Genomic DNA, 13847 nt, shown 5'->3' on the forward strand with positions numbered 1-13847 from the left:
ATATATAAACTATCAGACTGCGTGGTCGGTAGTAGTGGCTTTCAGTAGGCCTTTAAAGGCCTACTGAAATGAATTTTTTTTATTTAAACGGGGATAGCAGATCTATTCTATGTGTCATACTTGATCATTTCGCGATATTGCCATATTTTTGCTGAAAGGATTTAGTATAGAACAACATCGATAAAGATTGCAACTTTTGGTATCTGATAAAAAAAAGGCTTGCCCCTACCGGAAGTAGCGTGACGTAGTCAGTTGAACATATACGCAAAGTTCCCTATTGTATACAATGATGGCCGCATGAAGTGAGAGAGATTCGGACCGAGAAAGTGACAATTTCCCCATTAATTTGAGCGAGGATGAAAGATTTGTGGATGAGTAAAGTGCAAGTGAAGGACTAGTGGGGAGTTGAAGCTATTCAGATAGGGAAGATGCTGTGAGAGCCGGGGGTGACCTGATATTCAGCTGGGAATGACTACAACAGTAAATAAACACAAGACATATATATACTCTATTAGCCACAACACAACCAGGCTTATATTTAATATGCCACAAATTAATCCTGCATAAAAACACCTGCGTGTTTGTTACGCTAGCTCCTAGCTCCTCTGCTAGCTCCTAGCTCCATAGAACACGCCAATACAATTCAAACACCTGATCAACACACACAATCACTCAGCCCAAAAGACCGTTCACCTAACCCAAGGTTCATAAAGCTTATATATTTAAAAAAAGTTACGTACATACGCAAAAAAAAGTTGCGCACATACGGTCAAGCGATCAAATGTTTAGAAGCCAAAGCTGTATACTCACAGTAGCACGTCTGCGTCTTTGTCATCCAAATCAAAGTAATCCTGATAAGAGTCTGTGTTGTCCCAGTTCTCTACAGGCGTCTGTGTATCGAAGTCAAAAGTCCTCCTGGTTAGAGTCTCTGTTATCCGAGTTCTTCCATCTTGACTGCATCTTTCGGGTATGTAAACAAAGAAGCGCCGGCTGTGTACTGTTGTTGCTGACTACGTTCGAAAAATACGTCCATTTCGCACCGACAACTTTCTTCTTTGCTTGCTCAGCTTCCTTCTCCATAATGCAATGAACATGATTGCAACAGATTCACGAACACAGATGTCCAGAATACTGTGGAATTATGAAATGAAAACAGAGCTTTTTCGTATTGGCTTCAATGTGGAAGGCATACCCGTGTTCGCCGGTCTACGTCACGCGCATACGTCATCCTCAGAGGCGTTTCGAACCGGAAGTTTAGCGGCAAATTTAAAATGTCACTTTATAAGTTAACCCGGCCGTATTGGCATGTGTTATAATGTGAAGATTTCATCATTGATATATAAACTATCAGACTGCGTGGTCGGTAGTAGTGGCTTTCAGTAGGCCTTTAATTGCAAATAGTGGTCAACTGTGTGTTTCAAAATGATCAATTAAACCGCAGTTCATGAATGGTACCCCACCCTCCACCGGTCCGCGGGACAAATTTTAAAGCGTTGACCAGTCCGCAGTTACAAAAAGGTTGGGGACCACTGGTCTACACAACATGTGATGGTGGTTTTTTGGTCAAAATGTTGCATAGATGATGTTTTACAGATCATCTTCAAGCCGCTTTCTGACAGTCGCTTCAGGATGCGCCGTTTTGTGGCCGGTCTTATTTACGTGGCTCACCTTCGGCAGCGTCTTCTCCCCGCCATCTTTGTTGTAGCGGTGTACCGTGCAAGGACGGGAGTGGAAGAAGTGTCAAAAGATGGAGCTAACTGTTTTAATGACATTCAGACTTTACTTCAATCAATAACGGAGCAGCATCTCCTCATCCGTGGCTCACTAGTGCAATAACATGTGTCCCGTGAAAAAACGTCTGACCGGAACTCTCAAATAACTAAAGTTCCTTGAGCGAATAATGTAAACTCACTACACCGGTATGTTTTAGCGCTTTCATGGCGAGTTTACTGACAGATATAAGTAAGAACTTTACACTACTTTGTTTTAGAAATGGCAACAGCGGAGGATGAATGTCACATAACAAGAAGATAGAGAAAAAGAAGAAGCTTATCGACCATGTTGGCCACAGACTACAAAGGCGGACGCACGCAAATTTTCACAACTTTTGCAGATCCCAAATACACATCAGCAGATACCAGAAGGTAAGAAATGCTTTTGCATAATATTGCGAAACAAAACTCCAGATAATGTCTGACCTTATACACACACCATAGTAATACTCCTATGTTGAAGCACAGTACAATCCATCAAGAGGTGTGGCTTCATAGCTTATAAAAAGTCGTACTAAAACATTTTGATAGATTTTTGAGCGTCGTGTGTAATGTTCTATATTTTCAATGGAACATTGAAAATGGATGATTGGATATTACAGTATACACGTATCTCTTATGCGTTAAGAGATACGTGTATACTGCAATATCCATCCATCCATTTGCTACCGCTTATATGACTCAAGTAAACAACACCAAAATGTTATATGTACCATTGAAAATATAGAACATTACACACGGCGCTCAAAAATCTATCAAAATGTTTTAGTACGACTTTGATAAGCTATGAAGCCGCACTGCTTGATGGATGGATGGATATTGCAGTATACACGTATCTCTTATGTGTGACTGCCATCTACTAGTCACACTTATCATTTCACCATGTACCAAATAAAATAGCATTGAGGTCGGTAAGCACAACCAGAATTATTCCGTTCGTTAGGCGCACCGGGTTATAAGGCGGACTGTCCATTTTTGAGAAAATGAAAAGGTTGTAAGTGCGCCTTATAGTCCGAAAAATACGGTAATAGGATTTTGAAATCTTTTTTTACCTTCTGAAGCTCCTCCTGACAATCGCTGCTCTTCCCTGACTTTATTAGTTATTCTCATGTTAAAATAACATTGGTTCAAAAGTAATAACAATATATATATATATGTGTGTGTGTGTGTGTATATATATATGTATATGTATACATATATGTATGTATATATGTGTATGTATATATATGTGTATATATATATATATATATATGTGTGTATATATATATGTGTATGTATGTATATATACAGGTATATATATATATTAGGGCTGCAACAACTAATCGATTATAAAAATAGTTGCCGATTAATTTAGTCATCGATTCGTTGGATCTATGCGCATGCGCAGAGGCTTTTTAATTTTTTTTATTTTATTTTATTTTTTTAAATAAACCTTTAATTATAAACTGCAACATGTACAAACAGCTGAGAAACAATAATCAAAATAAGTATGGTGCCAGTATGCTGTTTTTTTTCAATAAAATACTGGAAAGGATAGAAATGTAGTTTGTCTCTTTTATCCGATTATCAATCGATTAATCGAAGTAATAATCGACAGATTAATCGATGATCAAATTAATCGTTAGTTGCAGCCCTAATATATATATATACATATATATATATATTTCACTCATTCGTGACCTCAGCTGAGCTTCCTTTGTCCTTCCACCTTCATTCGTTCACCTGCCTCCCTACTCCATGTGTATCAATCTACTGTAAGACATAATTGCACATATCTAATTTAATGTTACACATGTTGATGAATGGTCGAGTATAATTAGGTGTGGTCTATGTGTTGCAGTGTGACCGGTACTCACACTGACATTACTCTTTTAGAAAAAATTGTAGTTGTGGCATTTCGCTGCCTGGAAGGGGATGACAGAACATTTTAGCTCTCGTTGATGTTACTTTGGAACACTGGCGATTAAAATATTGGACAAGTGATCATGCCAGATTTAAAATGACTTAACTCAGAAGACATGGTTTCTAAATGTGGCAGGAGCGGATGAATTCAATACTTCAATTTTGAACATTTAAATGCCCCTTGGGATTAAATGGCCTCCAGAACCAGTACACATTTTGTATTAAAGGGGAAAGCCGCTTTTTGGGGGGGAATTTTGCCTATTGTTCATAATCATTATGAAAGACATGACGACGGATGGATTTTTTTAATGCATTCTAACGCATAAATAAAAGTGTGAGGTCTTCTATTCTGCCCATACAACCCAATAAATAACCATTCAAAAAGCGCCTACAATACTCCATTTACATTTCTTCACTTGAATATTAGGGATATTATTATTATAAACACTAACGCAGACGAACTATTTATAGCTGCGCCGTGATCACAAGCTTGCGTGCCAATGTTTACACCACGAGTGGTAAGCTGCTTCCTTGTTTCCCTGCTTGTGGAAGTTAATTCTAGTTCATAAATCATGCCTCTCACCTGGTTAGTAGAAGGATGAGGACGTATTCCAACAAGTTGGTACACTTTGACAGCCAATTTAAAGTTAAAAAGTTAAAGTACCACTGATTGTCCCACACACACTAGGTGTGGCGAAATTATTCTCTGCATTTGACCCATCACCCTTGATCACCCCCTGGGAGGTGAGGGGAGCAGTGAGCAGCAGCGGTGGCCGTGCCCGGGAATCATTTTTGGTGATTTAACCCCCAATTCAAACCGTTGATGCTGAGTGCCAAGCAGGGAGGTAATGGCTCCCATTTTTTATAGTCTTTGGTATGATTCGGCCGGGGTTTGAACTCACAACCTACCGATCTCAGGGCGGACGCTCTAACCACTAGGCCACTGAGTAGGTAATGGAGAATCACACGAAAAGACGCTTGGTTCCAGTCCTCTATTTCCTATGAGTCATTCTTCATCTAAACGGGAATATATGAACATCCTAACAGTCGGCATCCTAATGACAGCAGACCTTGTACAGAAAGTGATGTTTTATTATGTTTGTTGGCTCTCATGAAGTCTGCAGTGAGTAAATAATCAGTGATGTTGGGGGGAAAAAAAGCAAACGTGATGCGTTTCGGAAAACAATGTGCCGCTTATGCTTAAAATGAGCAAAATACCTAAGTATTTAATGTTATTATAAATGTGCCTGTTACTACATTACATATATACTTACATCATGTATATAAAACCCTAATGAAGGTGTTTGGATGGTATTTTTTAAGTGCTTTATTGGCAGAATAGAGTGACTCCAATAGGTTGCATTGTTAGCAGGCTTTTGATTGCATTTATTTAATATTTAGAAAGACGTATGTGTTTTTGTCTTACAGAAGGATTGTGAATGATGGGCAAAATTCCCCCCCAAAAAAGTGCAGTTCTCCTTTAAAGGCCTACTGAAATTAATTTTTTTTTATTTAAACGGGGATAGCAGATCCAGTGTATGTGTCCTACTTGATCATTTCGCGATATTGCCATATTTTTGTTGAAAGGATTTAGTATAGAACATCGACGATAAAGGTCGCAACTTTTGGTCGCTGATAAAAAAAGCCTTGCCTGTACCAGAAGTAGCATGACGTCACAGGTTGAAAGGCTCCTCACATTTCCCCATTGTTTACACCAGCAGCGAGAGCGATTCGGACCGAGAAAGCGACAATTACTCCATTAATTTGAGCGAGGATGAAAGATTCGTGGATGAGGAACGTAAGAGTGAAGGACTAGAGTGCAGTGCAGGACGTATCTTTTTTCGCTCTGACCGTAACTTAGGTACAAAGGCTCATTGGATTCCACACTTTCTCCTTTTTCTATTGTGGATCACGAATTTGTATTTTAAACCACCTCGGATACTATATCCTCTTGAAAATGAGAGTCGAGAATGCGAAATGGACATTCACAGTGACTTTTATCTCCACGACAATACATCGGCAAAGCACTTTAGCTACGGAGCTAACGTGATAGCATCGGGCTTAACTGCAGATAGAAACAAAATAAATAAACCCCTGACTGGAAGGATAGACAGAAAATCAACAATACTATTAAACCATGGACATGTAACTACACGGTTAATGCTTTCCAGCCTGGCGAAGCTTAATAATGCTGTTGCTAACGACGCCATTGAAGCTAACTTAGCTACGGGACCTCACAGAGCTATGCTAAAAACATTAGCTATCCACCTACGCCAGCCAGCCCTCATCTGCTCATCAACACCCGTGCTCACCTGCGTTCCAGCGATCGACGGAGCGACGAAGGACTTCACCCGATCATCTATGCGGTCGGCAGTTAGCGTCGGATAGCGCGTCTGCTATCCAAGTCAAAGTCCTCCTGGTTGTGTTGCTGCAGCCAGTCGCTAATACACCGATCCCACCTACAACTTTCTTCTTTGCAGTCTCCATTGTTCATTAAACAAATTGCAGAAGATTCACCAACACAGATGTCCAGAATACTGTGGAATTTTGCGATGAAAACAGAGCTTTTTGTATTGGATACAATGTGTCCGAATACTTCCGTTTCAACGATTGACGTCACGCGCATACGTCATCATACATAGACGTTTTCAACCGGAAGTTTCGTGGGAAATTTAAAATTGCACTTTATAAGTTAACCCGGCCGTATTGGCATGTGTTGCAATGTTAAGATTTCATCATTGATATATAAACTATCAGACTGCGTGGTCGGTAGTAGTGGCTTTCAGTAGGCCTTTAAGGCCGCATCAGGTTAAAGACACCAAACGAGACAGTAAGCTGAATACAAAAAAGCACACCTTATTTATATCATTACAGTTTTAAAATTGTGACATGATGACAGAAATCATAATCACACAAATGAAAAAATGCAAAGTAAATAACTTCAAAATAACACAAAATCAGATCAAGCAGCAAACAAAATACCTAATGCAAAACAACACACCGAACTAAAGGTTACACTGCACTAAAAGAGACTTACAGGCATGTGAAATTTCTGCGAAAACACGGAAATCTGCATTTTTTAACATTAATTTTCGCGTCAAAATATCACTTTCACGTTTTTAAAATGAAATATAAGTAAAAAATAGGATCCAAACAAAATCTCTTGAACCCTCTCCTCAGTCACAGCTGCTCGCTGTCTTCCCTAAACACGGCGCTGAGTTGCAGGGCAAGTTGCAGGGCAAGCTCATATGACTAGCAGCAAAGTGGACAGCCGGCAACGTTGTGGCTCGGATAGCAAATGGAGGCGACGACATGTAAGCTCCATGGTCAGCTAACTTGCTAGCTTGTTTTGCTGCTCCAACATAAATAGAAGGGAAAAAAGTTAAGAGATTGTTTGAGAGCATCGAAGCAACGTCTTTCTTGTTTAAAAGCACATACAATATTAACTGTTCTTTGTTTATGCACATCATTAATAATAATAACATGTTTGGATGCGTTTGTTAAATCAATGTATTCTTGGCTGCCAAAAAGTGATTCAAAGTAATATTTTGATATTGACACGTCTCATCTGTGCATAAATTACTCGACTAACCTTAGGAGGTGCAAAGATGAGACGTGTCAATATCAAAATATTACTTTGACTCACTTTTTGGCAACTATTAAGTTGTCGTTTGGGGTAAATTTCAGCTTTTTAAAGGATACTTCAACACGTAAACAGTACAGTATGTACTTTATTATCATATATGTAACTATCTTAGGGTAATCTAATAATTTATGCACGGGTGAAATGTGTCAATATCAAAATGTTGCTTGGAATCACTTTTTGGCAACCACCAAGTTGTCGTTTGGGGTAGATTTCAGTATTTTAAAGGGTACTTCAACATGTAAACAGTATATTATGTACTTTATTATCATATTAGTAACTCTCTTATAAGTAATCTAAATGTACGTAAAGATGAGATGTATCAATATCAAAATATTACTTTGAATCCCTTTATAGCAAACCACTAAAATGTCATTTGCGTAGATTTCAGCTTTTGAAATGGTACTTCAACATGTAAACCATACAGTATGTACTTTATTTGTGGGATCTTAGCCAAGGATGTCGTTGTGGCTTCTGCAGCCCTTTGAGACACTTGTGATTAAGGACTATATAAGTCAACTTTGATTGATTGATTGATTGATATATGTAACTCTCTTATGGGTAATCTAAAAATGTACGCACAGATGAGATGTGTCAATATCAAAATATTACTTTGAATCACTTTTTGGCAACCACTAAAATGTCGTTTGGGTAGATTTGAGCTTTTTAAAGGGTACTTTAACACATAAACAGAATATTATGTACTTTATAATCATATATGTAATTATTTTAAGAATAATCTAGTAATTTATGCACAGATGAGATGTCTTCTAATCAAAATATTACTTTCAATCACTTTTTTGGCAACCACTAAGATGTCGTTTGGGTAGATTTGAGCTTTTTAAAGGGTACTTTAACACATAAACAGTATATTATGTACTTTATAATCATATATGTAATTATTTTAAGAATAATCTAGTAATTTATGCACAGATGAGATGTCTTCTAATCAAAATATTACTTTCAATCACTTTTTTGGCAACCACTAAGTTGTCGTTCGGGGTAAATATCAGCTTTTTAAAAAGGTGCTTCAACACGTGAACAGTACGTTATTACAATATATGTAACTCTCTTGTAGTAATCTCATAATTAATGCACAGATGAGATGCGTCAATATTAAAATATTACTTTGAATCACTTTTTGGCAACCCCTAAGATGTTGTTTGGGTAGATATCAGCGTTTTAAAGGGTAATTCAACATGTAAACAGTACAATTTGTACTTTATTTTCATATATGTAACTCTCTTTTGGTTAATCTAATAATGTACGCACAGATGAGATGTGTCTATCAAAATATTACTTTTAATCACTTTTTGGCAACCACTAAGTGGTCGTTTGGGGTCAATTTCAGCTTTTTAAAGGGTACTTCAACACATGAACAGGACAGTATCTACTTCATTATCATATCGTCAACTATTATAAGGTAATATAATAATTTATGCATGGATGTGTCAATATCCAAAATATTACTTTGAATTACTTTTTGGCAACCACTAAGTTGTCGTTCAGGGTGAATTTCAGCTTTTTAAAGGGTACTTCAACACGTAAACTGTATAGTACGTACTTATCATATATGTAACTCTCTTGGGGTGATCTAATAATTTATGTACAGATTAAATGTGTCAATATCAAAATATTACTTTGAATCACTTTTTGGCAACCACTAAGATGTCATTTGGGTAGACATCAGCTTTTTAAAGGGTACTTCAACATTTAAACAGTAAAGTATGTACTTTATTTCAATATATGTAACTCTCTTATGGGTAATCTAATAATTTGCACGCAGAGGAGATGTTTATATCAAAATATTACTCGAATCACTTTTTGGCAACCACTAAATTGTCGTTTAGGGTACATTTTAGCTTTTTGAAGGGTACTTCTACATCTAAACAGTATAGTATGTACTTTATTTTGATGTATATAATTCTCTTAAGGGTAATCTAATGCATGCACAGATGATGTGTCATAATCAAAACATTACAGTAAATCACTTTTTGGCAACCAATATTACTTCATAACTAACCGCCACCTCTCTTTCCTTGTACGGCGTTAAAGAGCTGTGATTGGATACATTCCCAACTTGTCCCACCCATCAATAAGACAAAATTAAATATGATTGGATTTCATTTCTGTCAATATTTTTGTCTCGTTTTTATACGTTAACATGTCAGTTAATTGTGTTATCGTCCGAGTCAACGTGTCTTTGTTTTGATTAAATATTGTCTTATTTTTACCTGCTCCCATGTAAAAAAATAAAATAAAATAACTTCCAGCCCAGGACGGACACGGATGAGTCTGTGGGCGGGTACGGCCTGCCCAGACCCGCCCATGACCCCGGGAATGTGAGTGTATTAATCATAACAGAACATTAGGAAGGTGCAAAAAAATATTTATTTTTATTTTTATTGATGCTCACAATTCCTAGGGTTTTGGGAATGCAACATCGCTCGTCGTAATTGTCATTGGTGCCAAATGAAGCACTGTGTTGTTGTTGTTGTTGTTGTTGTGCTTACTGGCTAGCTTGGCGCTGCTGGCCTGTTAATGTCAGCAATAACGTTTAAAAATAGTGTAACACTCTTATGTGCTTCTGTCACTACTATTACAGTACTTCTATTACTTGTACAATATTATTACCGCTATAGTACTTCTATTACTTGTACAATATAACTACTACTACATTACTTACAATGTATTACTTGTACAATATTATTACTGCTATAGTACTTCTATTACTTGTACAATATTATTACCGCTATAGTACTTCTATTACTTGTACAATATAACTACTACTACATTACTTACAATGTATTACTTGTACAATATTATTACCGCTATAGTACTTCTATTACTTGTACAATATTATTACTGCTATAGTACTTCTATTACTTGTACAATATCACTACTACTACATTACTTACAATGTATTACTTGTACAATATAACTACTACTACATTACTTACAATGTATTACTTGTACAATATAACTACTACTACATTACTTACAATGTATTACTTGTACAATATAACTACTACTACATTATTTAGAATGTATTACTTTTGCAATTAAACTACTACTACATTATTTCCAATGTATTACCTGTACAATATAACTACTACTACATTACTTACAATGTATTACTTGTACAATATAACTACTACTACATTATTTACAATGTATTACTTGTACAATATAACTACTACTACATTATTTACAATGTATTACTTGTACAATATAACTACTACTACATTATTTACAATGTATTACTTGTACAATATAACTACTACTACATTATTTACAATGTATTACTTGTACAATATAACTACTACTACATTATTTACAATGTATTACTTGTACAATATAACTACTACTACATTATTTACAATGTATTACTTGTACAATATAACTACTACTACATTATTTACAATGTATTACTTGTACAATATAACTATTACTACATTATTTACAATGTATTACTTGTACAATATAACTACTACTACATTTTTTACAATGTATTACTTGTACAATATAACTACTACTACATTACTTACAATGTATTACTTGTACAATATAACTACTACTACATTACTTACAATGTATTACTTGTACAATATAACTACTACTACATTACTTACAATGTATTACTTGTAAAATATAACTACTACTACATTACTTACAATGTATTACTTGTACAATATAACTACTACTACATTATTTACTATGTATTATTTGTAGAATATAACTACTACTACATTATTTACAATGTATTACTTGTAGAATATAACTACTACTACATTACTTACAATATATTACTCGTACAATATCACTACTACTACATTATTTACAATGTATTACTTGTACAATATCACTACTACTGCATTACTTACAATGTATTACTTGTACAATATAACTACTACTACATTACTTACAATGTATTACTTGTACAATATCACTACTACTACATTACTTACAATATATTACTTGTACAATAACTACATTACTTACAATGTATTACTTGTACAATATAACTAGTACTGCTTTACTTACAATGTATTACTTGTACAATATAACTAGTACTGCTTTACTTACAATGTATTACTTGTACAATATAACTAGTACTGCTTTACTTACAATGTATTACTTGTACAATATAACTAGTACTGCTTTACTTACAATATATTACTTGTACAATACAACTACAAGTCGGTATCTCTGTTATGGTTGTATTAATTTGGAACATGCACGCAGACACAAAATGCTACATTGCATATCTCATATTTCTCATGACATCATGTCTAAAAGCGAGTGTCAAAGCACAAAATGACGAAGCATTGGACGTCTAACACACTTTTAATGAAGCCGTCGTGTCATTAATGAAGGTTCCTTCGGGTTGATTTCGACAGTGACGGGCGTGGACGTTGCCCGGAATTGGCCATGCTTCCTGACCCCACGAGCCCTGCCGCCCTTGATGGCGGTGCCAGTAAGCGGTCAACCCTGCACTTGGACGAGCGCTGTAAGTGACGTAAGAAGTGTGACACACAGGCGCTGAAATACACTGTCAGCTGTGCTCCCTCGTAATGAAGTGTGTTTATGTAACTCACCACAGGCCCATGCAGGAAGTGGAGCGCCGGTCTTTGCGTCTCTTCTGTGCACGCATGCCTGCCATACTGACCACAACAGGTGTGTGTCTGTGTCTTTTTTACGTCACATACAATACTTCTTCCCCACCAAACTCACCCCTGTAGTAGTATACACAACAATATAGTAGAAAAGTGTACTACAAATACATGTTTACTATTTTAGAGCAGGGGTGCCCAAACTTTTTCCACTGAGGTCCGCAGACTGGCAAAACAAAGGACGCGGCGGCCATTCTGCTAGTTGTCACCTTCAAAACCAGTACAATATGTAGATTTGTTTTCAAACAACTTGAAAATCAGAATAGTTTTTATTGCCATTGTTTGAGAACGGGTTCACAAACTAGGATTTTTTTTCTCGGTGCAATCGTGCAAATGCAATTGAGGTAGACATTTTGTGTGGATGCTGAAGAGCCAAAGCCAATCTGAAACGCTAACAGTTAGCATGCTGGCTAGAGAGCCCCAGGTAACAAAACATACGAGCAAAATGAGCTGAAAAATTAACAGTGCTATCCTAACATGCAAACAGTTGGCACTCGTGAAATACCAAAATATATGACCCTGAAGTGTACACCTGCAAAGCAGCTATTATGCTAATTTTAGCATGCTAAAATGCTACATGTGTCAAGTACCAAATTGTATTACTCTGAGTTGTGTTCCTGAAAAATAATTAAAAATAATAGCATGTTAACATTAAAGGCCTACTGAAATTATTTTTATTTATTTAAACGGGAATAGCAGATCCATTCTATGTGTCATACTTGATCATTTCGCGGTATTGCCATATTTTTGCTGAAAGGATGTAGTATAGAACGACGATAAAGTTCGCAACTTTTGGTCTCTGATAAAAAAAAAGCCTTGCCTGTACCGGAAGTAGCGTGACGTAGTCAGTTGTTCACCTCCTCATATTTTCCTATTGTTTTCAACGCAGCTAGAGCGATTCGGACAGAGAAAGCGACGATTACCCCATTAATTTGAGCGAGGATGAAAGATTCGTGGATGAGGAACTTTAGAGTGACGGACTAGAATGCAGTGAAAGACATATCTTTTTTCGCTCTGACCGTAACTTAGGTACAAGCTGGCTCATTGGATTCCACACTCTCTCCTTTTTCTATTGTGGATCACGGATTTGTATTTCAAACCACCTCGGATACTATATCCTCTTGAAAATGAGAGTCGAGAACGCGAAATGGACATTCACAGTGACTTTTATCTCCACGACAATACATCGGTGAAGCTCTTTAGCTACTGAGCTAACGTGATAGCATCTGGCTCAAATGCAGATAGAAACTAAATAAATAAATCCCTGACTGGAAGGATAGACAGAAGATCAACAATACTATTAAACCATGGACATGTAACTACACGGTTAATAATTCTCAGCCTGGCAATGCTTAACAATGCTGTTGCTAACGACCCTGAAGCTAACTTAGCAACTTAGCAACCGGACCTCACAGAGCTATGCTAAAAACATTAGCGCTCCACCTACGCCAGCCAGCCCTCATCTGCTCATCAACACCCGTGCTCACCTGCGTTCCAGCGATCGACGGCGCGACGAAGGACTTCACCCGATCACAGATGCGATTGGCAACTAGCATCGGTTGGTGGCTAGCATTGGCTAGCGCGTCTGCTATCCAAGTAAGTCCTCTTGTTGTGTTGCTACAGCCAGCCGCTAATACACCGATCGATACCACCTACAACTTTCTTCTTTGCAATCTCCATTGTTCATTAAACAAATTGCAAAAGATTCACCAACACAGATGTCCAGAATACTGTGGAATTATGAAATAAAAACAGAGCTTTTTGTATTGGCCTCAATGGGGGACGAATACCTCTGTTCTACTGGCTACATCACGCGCATAGGTTATATCCAAAGGAGTTTTTCAATCGGAAGTTTAG

The sequence above is a fragment of the Entelurus aequoreus genome, linkage group LG05, assembly GCF_033978785.1.
Source record: "Entelurus aequoreus isolate RoL-2023_Sb linkage group LG05, RoL_Eaeq_v1.1, whole genome shotgun sequence".
Classification (NCBI taxonomy): Eukaryota; Metazoa; Chordata; class Actinopteri; order Syngnathiformes; family Syngnathidae; genus Entelurus; species Entelurus aequoreus.